The following is a 10254-nucleotide window of genomic DNA, read 5'->3' as shown; positions in this document are numbered from 1 at the left end:
GACTTTCATAAACTGTCAACACTGAAAAAACTGAAATGTTTTATTATTAAGATGCTGTTGATGATGATGATGATGATGATGATGATGTGATGATAATGATGATGATGATGATGATGATGATGATGATTATTCATTAATTTGTGTTGTTTACATGAAGAGTTCCATATAAAATAAGTACATACAAACAGATAAAATTATAGTTATTACTAAAACACTGAATAAGATCAGACATATATTTTTTTCAATGATTATGTACTATCATAGTGAGTACATTATATTTGTGTCTTTATATGTGCATATATTTATTTACCTTATCATTTAGCTCGTTCATGCCACCATGGACTGGTTCTCCTCTTACTATATTGGATTGTTCATTATTATTGCCTTGTTTGGGTGTTATATACATATCATAATCTATAGTGGATGTATGATCTGTAATGGAAAATGTATTAACAGGAAATAAATGTATAACTTTAATTTAAATGTAATTATTTATTACATTTATTATAACTTGGCATACCCTCATACTCGAAGACGTAATCTGTAAATGTACTATATTCCGCAGTTGTTGTTTCAAGCTCATAATCATCTATATCACCTGTAATGGGAAAAAAACAAATATTTAGAAGGTCATTATGTGGAGATATTTGTGGAGAATTTGAGCTACTGCTTTTTGTATCTTCAGAATACTAAGCTGATCAGGCTTTAAAATCTGAGTCAAAGTCAAAATTGCAGAATGTATTGGTTTTCTTTTTTTTCTTTTTTTTTTTTTGTTTTGTATTTAGTTGTTTTTAATATTCAAGTCAAATAAAAAATCTTACTCTAAACTCTTCTGAGAAGTCTGCTTTAGAATAATCAGAGCTTAGTCATTTCATGTTGTGTCATGATATGGACTGATTTTGGGTGAATATGTGAGGCAAAGTCATAACATGTGAATAAAAAACAGTGAGATGACACAAGGTAATATAATTGGGCAGAAAACACTACCAAGTTTATAGTATTCAACTGCATTCAACCAACTGAAACATTGTGATGGTCTGAACGTGTTCTTATATGTCAGGGATTGAGTTTCCCGTCACTAAACCTGACAGTTCACTGTTCTAACAAACAGGTATAGACAAGCTTCTCATATATTCTACAGACTTGGCTTAATACAGCTCATATAAACAACTTACATATATCGAAAGAAAGTGTTTTTTTTTTTTTACTGGCAGCTTTGAATGAGTGACAAAAACTTCTCCACACTGGCTCCACTTTCTTTTTTTAGTCATTTCCTTATTCCTGATATAATCATTGTGAAATAAATCACTTACAATTGATTGAGTTGCTCCATTCATTGTTCTCAAAGTAATTTTTATATAGAGGCTAAATGCTAGCAGTTTTGCTTGAACTGCTAAAAATTGTTAGATGGTTATCTGTTCTGCTGTGTGTGTGTATATGTGTGGGTGCTTGTGCTTGCGCATGCTTGGACAAGCTTTTCCTATGTTTGCTATTCGTTTTTTCAGCATGACAAGAGAATTGATAAGCATCTTCAGGAAAGATCAATAAGGGTAATATGAGACATACTGTATGAAAAAATATGCACCCTGATGTGAAAGTGTTTTGCAATTTGCAACAGTTTAAGAGTACACAGCAAATAGGTGAATGCTTGCATGCTTTAGTGACAAGTAGACAATCATAAAGTGAGAAATTAAAACTGTTCATCTGTGCTCACCCTCATATTTTTTTAAGTAATCTGCAGTGTTCTGGGAAAACACATACCAATGTCATAGTAGCTAAATTCTGGAAAACAGCCAAAAAAAAAAAAAACACAACCTCTGTTTTAGACCTTTTTTCATTTCTTTTTTTTCTGCAAACAAGATAAAATAATACCTTTCCTTGAAATATATATTGCTGCTTTTCCTGGTATATAAATTAAAAAATATTTTGTATACATTTTTATATATACAGCGGAAAAAGCTGCAAAATATTTCAGCATGTGCCGCCTTATGTTCCTGAACTGCCTACTAAACTGAACATGAATGAGAAAAAGCATTTATTAAGCATTCAAACTGACACATGTTAATTAAAAAAGTTAAAATTTACTTTTGCAGCTTCTATCATTCCTGAAGAAAAAATTGATCCACCCAGTCTCTGAACACATTTTTAATTTCATAGTTGAATTTGTTTAATTTAATCTAATGAGCACATTGTTCATTAGTATATAAGCAACTTCAATTAATTTCTGCTTGAATTTGGAAAGTGAGGATTAACAAGGTTTAGGGTTGTAAAAATTACTTACCCAAACCTTGAGGCAACAATAAAGCCCCTGTCAAACACAGAAAGAGCAGTCCTGCATGCATGCTGGAGATGCGTGTGGTTGTAGAGTGTGTGTGAGTGTGTGTGTGTGTGTGTGTGTGTGTGTGTGTGTCTGTGTGTGGAACACATGCATATCTCCCTGTGATGTTTCTGAAAAGGAGTGTGTGTAAGGGTGGGGAGGACTGGGTTGGGCTACAACAGACTAATACAAACTAATATCTGTTCCTGATCCTTAGACCAGTAGAAACTTACAGTCACATGGCAAATTAAAGCAAAACCAATGTAAACTCTAAAGAAAGTGTTAAGCAAGATGTTGGGGAACCATAAGCCAGTAGACCAGCCTCAGAACTTGGCTTAGATTCTACAGTGTATATGGAACTGGAGCAATGAACAGCATTCTTCCAAACTGCATTCACTCAGCTAATGTTTTAATGAAAATAGTGGTCACATGTACTGTCTAACCTAAGACAAAAAAAGCATATGATTTACATCATTTTGTCCTCATCAAACCTTTGAGTGACTCTGTGCTGAGCTGTGCCATGTAGATATGTAGAGTCATTCTGGGAAAAAACACTCACAGTAAAATAAAATATTTCATTATGAAATAAAGACAATCGGTCAGATAATCTTTGAACTGATTGGCAGTGACTTTTTCCTTTAAATGGACTGAAATCATGTTGGATACATTTCTGTAAGTACAATAAAGTCACTGGGTTACTGATCAGAAAGTTTGGGGGTTCAGGGACCAACCCAGCACCACCAAGCTGCCACTGTTCTTCCTAACAAGCTGGGATATGTGTGGAAAAATTTAAATACTGCTGTGCTGTAATTTATATGTGACAACAAAGTTTCCTTTTGCTATAATACTGTTCATTCACAATCACAAATCACAATCATTAACTGATGTCTATAGACATTTTGCTTTAATAAATGCATTATTATATATACATATATACTGTATATATGGATTTTCCAAACATTTTGGCTAGTTTAAAGTTTACATAGCACTTTGTCTGGTATGTAACAATTCTGTCTTGATATTCTTGGTTTATTCTTGGGATATTCTGTATAGATATTTCTGTCTTGATATTCTTGGTTTGGGTTCACCATAACTTGTCAGTAGTGATGAAGTTTCCATGTGTTTCAGTTAACAGTAATGAAGGGCAGTATAATTCTGTAAATTGAGTACTGCACTGCATAGGCACATGCTCCTGTGAGAAACTTTCGTTTTAGTCATTGGAGTTTTTGAATATTCTACTTAGTAGGAATTAGCAACTTTAATAAGTAGCCTATGTGATTGTCCATCCATCGATGGATGGACAATCACATAGGCTACTTATTAAAGTTGCTAATTCCTACTAAGTAGAATTAGCAACTTTAATAAGTAGCCTATGTGATTGTCCATCCATCCTCTGGACCTCTTATCCTACACAGGTTAACATGGACTCAGGGGCACAAGGAGTTGGCCAACCCATTGCAGGGCACAAACCCATACACATTCACACACTATAGCCGATTTTGTTTTTGCATTCGCAGAAGTCAAAGTGAAAGATTAGACATGGTAATAAAAATCTGTGAGGGAAATCTTTATAATGCTTTTTTATGTGGTTTACTTAGAATCATTCAGAATACTCAGAATGTTCCTCCCAAAACCCCTTAGAATGAGTAGTTTTAAATCTGCACTAATTTAAAAGCAGACAGGTTAAGGGAAATGGACAAATGTTCAATAAGCATTCTTGTACATCATGAGATTGTGGTTTTGACTAGAGGAAGCCAGTAACATGTCTAGTCTGCAGTTAACAATAAAAACACTGAACAATCAAATTACATAAACATTGTTTGTCAGAGGGAATTGAAATTCATTGTCTGAAAACTAAATATTTTATGTTCGTTTCTGCTTCCTTTTCTTTATTCAGAAGCAAGCATAGTGTATTATCCTGCCAGTAGAAAAACAGCTTCTATACAGAATGTACTGACCCAACTCCTTGAACCACCAAATCTGCATTCTTATTTTAGACAGACATCTAATGCATTTGGTTTCCATAAACCTATAATATGAAATTTAATTTATTTGTGGCAATCACTAATAAAAAGATTAGTTAGTCATTCTTGTGCTTTCAGTCTGTAAATTCTAAGACCCAGACATGTTGAGGCAAGTTGTGTCACAGACACAAAGCAATTCATGGAAATTCCTAGACTATGAAAATTCAGCAGTCATAACATCTAAAGGGTTATTGCCAAATAATGACTCAAATATCACTTTACAACATTGTATCTTACAGCTGTCACCTTATGGACACCTACACTTTTTTTAATCAAAAGCCACTAAACAAATACCACGTTCATGTTCACACCATATTATCTTACAATCTGATAAAAAAAAAACGACAGTGTAACAGAGCATTTGGTTCAGATAACAAGATTTCAGTTGAGATCAAATATAGAGACGGTCATTGCAATATATGTTACATAGAGTTTTGAGCAAAAATACTATATTAGTTAATATATTTGTTCTTTGTTAAAAAAGATTAATAATTTCCTCTGTTGTTGTAAATTATTTTTGCTTGTAATGTTTCTATTCCATCATTTTTGTTCATTTTAATGAAGGACGTTATCAATTATGCTGTGCATGGCTGGATACTGAAATGAGAGTCAAAAACACCTGCCACTGTTTTGATGTGTGTACAAGCAAGCTAGTCTCCACTAAAAGGCTGAAAATATACCTATCTTGACATTTAGTTACTTTATGTTCCAAGATCCTGCCTTTGAAGCTTTTATTGTTTTAACAAGTTCATTAGCTGTAATTAGTCATGCAAACGTTATCATGCTGTTCAGTGGGAAGTACACAGGGGGGAACTAAGAATAAAGGGCCATTATTGTCAACGTAAAATAATTTCTATGATTGGATTCAATTTCCGTACAATAACAGAACAATATTCTGTTGACTGTGACAACTTCTGGGCTTGTTTTTGGCTTCTTGGCTGTGTGGGTTTTTTGTATATTGTTAAATGAAACAGAAGAAGGAAGCGCGTTATTACCTAACAGTGGCTTATTTTATTCTGCTATTTTCTTGCTCTCCTTCGCTTCTCTAATGTTCTGTGATTTTTTTTTTTTTTGCATGTTTGTCACACTTTAATGTTTCAGATCATCAAACAAATTTAAATATTAGTCAAAGATAACAGAAGTAAACACAACATGCAGTTTTTAAATGTGGGTTTTTATTATTAAGGGAAAACAAAATCCAAACCTACATGGCCCTGTGTGAATAAGTGCCTAATAACTGGTTGGGCCACCCTTAGCAGCAAGAACTGCAATCAAGAGCAATCAAAATTCCTCCACAGCGCTGTATCAGACTCATTGCAAGTTATTGCAATGAGTCTGATACAGCGCTGTGGAGGAATTTTGGTCCACTCATCTTTGCAGAATTGTTGTAATTCAGCCACATTGCAGGGTTTCGAGCATGAACCGCCTTTTTAAGGTCATGCCACACCATCTCAATGGGAATCAGGTCAAGACATTGACTAGGCCACTCCAAAGTCTTCATTTTGTTTTTCTTCAGCCATTCAGAGGCAGACTTGCTGGTGTGTTTTGGATCATTGTCCTGCTACAGAGCCCAAATTTGCTTCAGCTTGAAATCACGAACAGATGGCTGCACCTTGTCCTTCAGGATTTTTTGGTAGACAGCAGAATTCATGGTTCCATTTATCACAGCAAGTCTTCAAAGTCCTGAAGCAGCAAAACAGCCCCAGACCATCATACTGTAATGAGTCTGTCTGTGTTTTGCCCTGTTTCTGTCTGCTGTTCTGCCTTGCTGTTAATTGTTTGCTCCGCCCACTCATTTGTTACCATGGACACTAATTGAACTCCATCTCTCCCTCAGGTGTGTTGTCTTAGTCACTGATTGTCTCTGCTTGGTGATTGGTTCCTGTTTGTTATATGTACTCTGTTTGTTCACGTCCCTGGTGTTGGTCGTTGTTGAATGTTTGTGTATATGTTCCCGTTTGCTCAGTGATCTGGCCTTTTTCTTGTTCTGGATTATTAAAAGATTGAACTGCATTTGGATCCTCACTCACCTTTGTCTCACCGTGACACATACTACTACCACCACCACCATATTTTACTGTTGGTATGATGTTCTTTTTCTGAAATGCAGTGTTGCTTTTACACATCATTTTACACATGGGATACGGATACACATCTTCCAAAATGTTCATCTTTTGTCTCATCAGTCCACAGAGTATTTTCTCAAAAGTCTTGGGATCATCAAGATGATATCTGGCAAATCTGAGACAAGCCTTTGTTCTTTTTGCTCATCAGTGGATTTTCTCTTTCTTATGGTAACCTTAACTGATCCAAGTGAGGCCTGCAGTTCCTTGGATGTTGTGACATCTTGGATGAGTTGTCGCTATGCTCTTGTGGTAATTTTGGTCGGATGGGCACTCCTGGGAAGGTTCACCACTGTTCCACGTTTTTGCCATTTGTGGATAATGGCTCTCACTGGTTCGCTGGAGTCCCAAAGCTTTAGAAATGGCTTCATAACCTTTTCCAGACTGATGGATCTTAATTACTTTCTCATTTGTTCCTGAATTTCTTTGGATCTCAGCATGATGTGTAGCTTTTGAGGATCTTTTGGTCTACTTCACTTTGCCAGTCAGGTCTTATTTAAGTGATTTCTTGACTGAACAGGTGTGGAAGTAATCAGGCCTGGGTGTAGGTATAGAAAATGAACTCAGGTGTGATAAACCACAGTCAAGTTATGTTTAAACAGGGGGGCAAATACTTTTTCACACAGGGCCATGTGGGTTTTGATTTTGTTTACCCTTAATAATAAAAACCTTCATTAAACATTAAAGTGTGACAAACATGCAAAAAATGTAAAAATCAGGAAGGGACAAACACTTTCACACCACTGTGTGTATGTACTGTTTTTTTGTTGTTTTTTTTTATTTTGCAGTTATGTTAAACATTTTTAGAGGTATTTTGCCACTTTTTTGAGCAAAAATACTATTATTTAATATTTGTTCTTTGTTAAAATAGAATAATTCCCTCTCTTGTTGTAAATTACTTTTCTGTGTAATGTTTCTATACTATTGTTTTTGCTAATTTTAATGAAGGATGTTAACTATTATGCTGTGCATGACTGGATACTGAAATGAGAGGCAGAAATACCTGGCACTGTTTTGATGTGTACACAAGTTAAACCATAACTACATTCTAAATGTCTAAATTTTAGGAATAAAGTGTGTGTGTGTTTAAGGTAACCCTGCTGTTTGAGAAATACTACAACATGTGTAAAATGTTCAAATATAAAATCTGAAATTACTTCCTCTGTTTGTTTGTCATACTATGAAAATCTTTTGGAACTGAATTGAAGTTTTTTTTTTTTTTTTCTTTTCCTGTCAACAAATATGTATAGCTAAGATTACTGAGGGGAAATACATTGTGTTACAAGTTCTGACAACAGGTTTTTCCCAAGCAGACACAGATTTGTTATGAAAGGCTAACATTATGTTTTATGAGAAGTACGACCTGAACATAAAGTACCTGTCAGTTTAGCCTGAGAACTAACAACTCTCTTCCTGTGTGACACTAGCATAGGAACTCAGATGCACAAATTATCTCAGTTTCTCTGTTTCGCAACATATTCCACTGTCTTGTGTTTTTTTTATATATATATTTTGTTAGAGGTAGATGTTGGGGGAAATTTATGACCGTTAAGCAGAGTAGAGTTTGGGGAATTGGAGAAGTGTGAATAACAACACTTGAGCAGGGTAACCACCCAAATGTAGAAATAGACACTGCACTTAACAGGGTAACTACTGTAACAGCAAATGTAGAAGTAAGAAACTATATCACTTATAAACAGTATATTAATGAAGAATACATAAGGCAAATGTTAAAGTGGCTTGGTGCGAGGAAACATGTAAAACAAAAACCTATTTTAGAGAAATAACGAGAGAAGAGCAGAAAATAATACATGAGACTTCAAACTGCAACACCAGCTCAGAGTTGAATGTGCACAATAAAGGAACCATAGCATAGCAAGAAGAAACACATTTTTATTTTTAGAAATATATTTTTATATTTAGACAGGGAAAGGAAAAAACAGACAAAGAAGTCTGAAAAATATTAGATAATTATTAGAGAAGATTAGAAAAAAGTACCAAGCAAGAAACTAAACCTTAGTTGGAAGATAATGGGAATTATTTAAAAAATTAAAAGAAGGATTTTTTGTTAAATAGCAGGGATCTCCACAGGGAAGAGGGTGAGCTACTGCACCACGCCTGATGCTTAGTGTTGTCTGAGGTTCTAATGCTGAATAATTTGTGAAGAATTTGTTAAATGCAATAAAGCTGGGTATTTTCTCCTTCTCATCTAAGCCTGAAGAGTTTTTATTTTGTTTGCTAATTTATTAGTGAAAATAAATCGTTGCTATAATAGTAAAGTGGCCATAACTCTGTACCACCCTGTTGTATGTCCACTCAGAGGAGGACCCTGAGTTCAGTTCCTACACAAGCAGTTTAAGAAAAACTACAAAATGTAGAGAAATTCTGGGGTTGTGGATGGTTACTTAGGTGTAGAGAGGCATGTAGGAAGAACAAAAGTGTAAGTCAAAATTTTCTGCTGCCAAAAGGTGTATCATTATATTGAATTATATGAGATGAAGACCTAAGGACTTGTAAAGTTTTGCATAAGTTCCTAACACATTCCGCATTTCAGGCAGATTTACTTAGATGAAAATATAAGCAGTCATTTTATCACAATATGACAATGTGTTCATGAGTTTGTCCCTTCGGTTACGTTTGTTTAAAATTGCCTTAAAAGTAATTGGTTTTTTAACATTTTTCACATTTCATGCATTTTCTATAAGCATCAAATCCACATTAGAAGAATCTAAACCATCAAATCAAAATTCATTCATTCATTCACTTTCTACCGCTTATCCGAACTATTCTCGGGTCATGGGGAGCCTGTCTCAGGCGTCATTGGGCATCAAGGCAGGATACACACACGGAGTGCCAACCCATCGCAGGGCACACACACACACACACACACACACACACTCTCATTCGTTCAGACACTACGGACAATTTTCCAGAGATGCCAATCAACCTACCATGCATGTCTTTGGACCGGGGGAGGAAACCAGAGTACCCGGAGGAAACCCCCGAGGCACAAGGAGAACATGCAAATTACACACACACAAGGCGGAGGCGGGAATCGAACCCCCAACCCTGGAGGTGTGAGGCAAACGTGCTAACCTCTAAGCCACCGTGCCCCCCAAATCAAAGTTATAATTCTAAAATAATTTGTGCAGTGTTGCTTTAGATCTACTCTATATTACTACAGTATATGATGCTAATTAGCTACACTACTGATTAGCTATTCAGTAGAAGAAAGTGAAGTTAGCCATTATGCTAAGCCGTTAACTGTAAGATTACCAGAGAACTGCAGTGTTATATTTTTAGTAGTGTATATGTTAATCAATTGGTCATATGTTATTGACATCCGTAATCATGTCCACTAAAATTAATTTAGAATCTGTGTTCAAAAATTTCAATAATTTTTTGGGAAAACGCAGGTCTCTGTTATACCACTAGGGGGTGCATTTGAGCAATGAATTCAGGGCCCCAAATTTACAACTTAAAAAATGCTTTAAAGCCATTTGTAAACTGCAGATTTGACACTGAATAAATAAACAAATCACCCCATTGTTCACAGCACTGCAATATTTCAGCTCCAAATTGCAGAACTTCCAAATGCAGAAATGAATACTTATGTATTTAATGGTTGAAATCTGTTCATCTGTTTTGTACGTATTGTGTTCAATCTGTTCATGCATTCAAATGTTCTAAATGTACTTTTCATATAAATGCAGACAAATTAGTAGTTAATAGGGCTGTTGATTTGCTATTGAACGCAATAAGTGAGAATATCGCGCCCTCTGGTGGACAG

Source organism: Tachysurus vachellii, chromosome 5, assembly GCF_030014155.1.
Source record: "Tachysurus vachellii isolate PV-2020 chromosome 5, HZAU_Pvac_v1, whole genome shotgun sequence".
Lineage (NCBI taxonomy): Eukaryota > Metazoa > Chordata > Actinopteri > Siluriformes > Bagridae > Tachysurus > Tachysurus vachellii.
The sequence above is the reverse complement of the archived record's forward strand: the minus strand, read 5'-3'. Positions refer to the sequence as shown.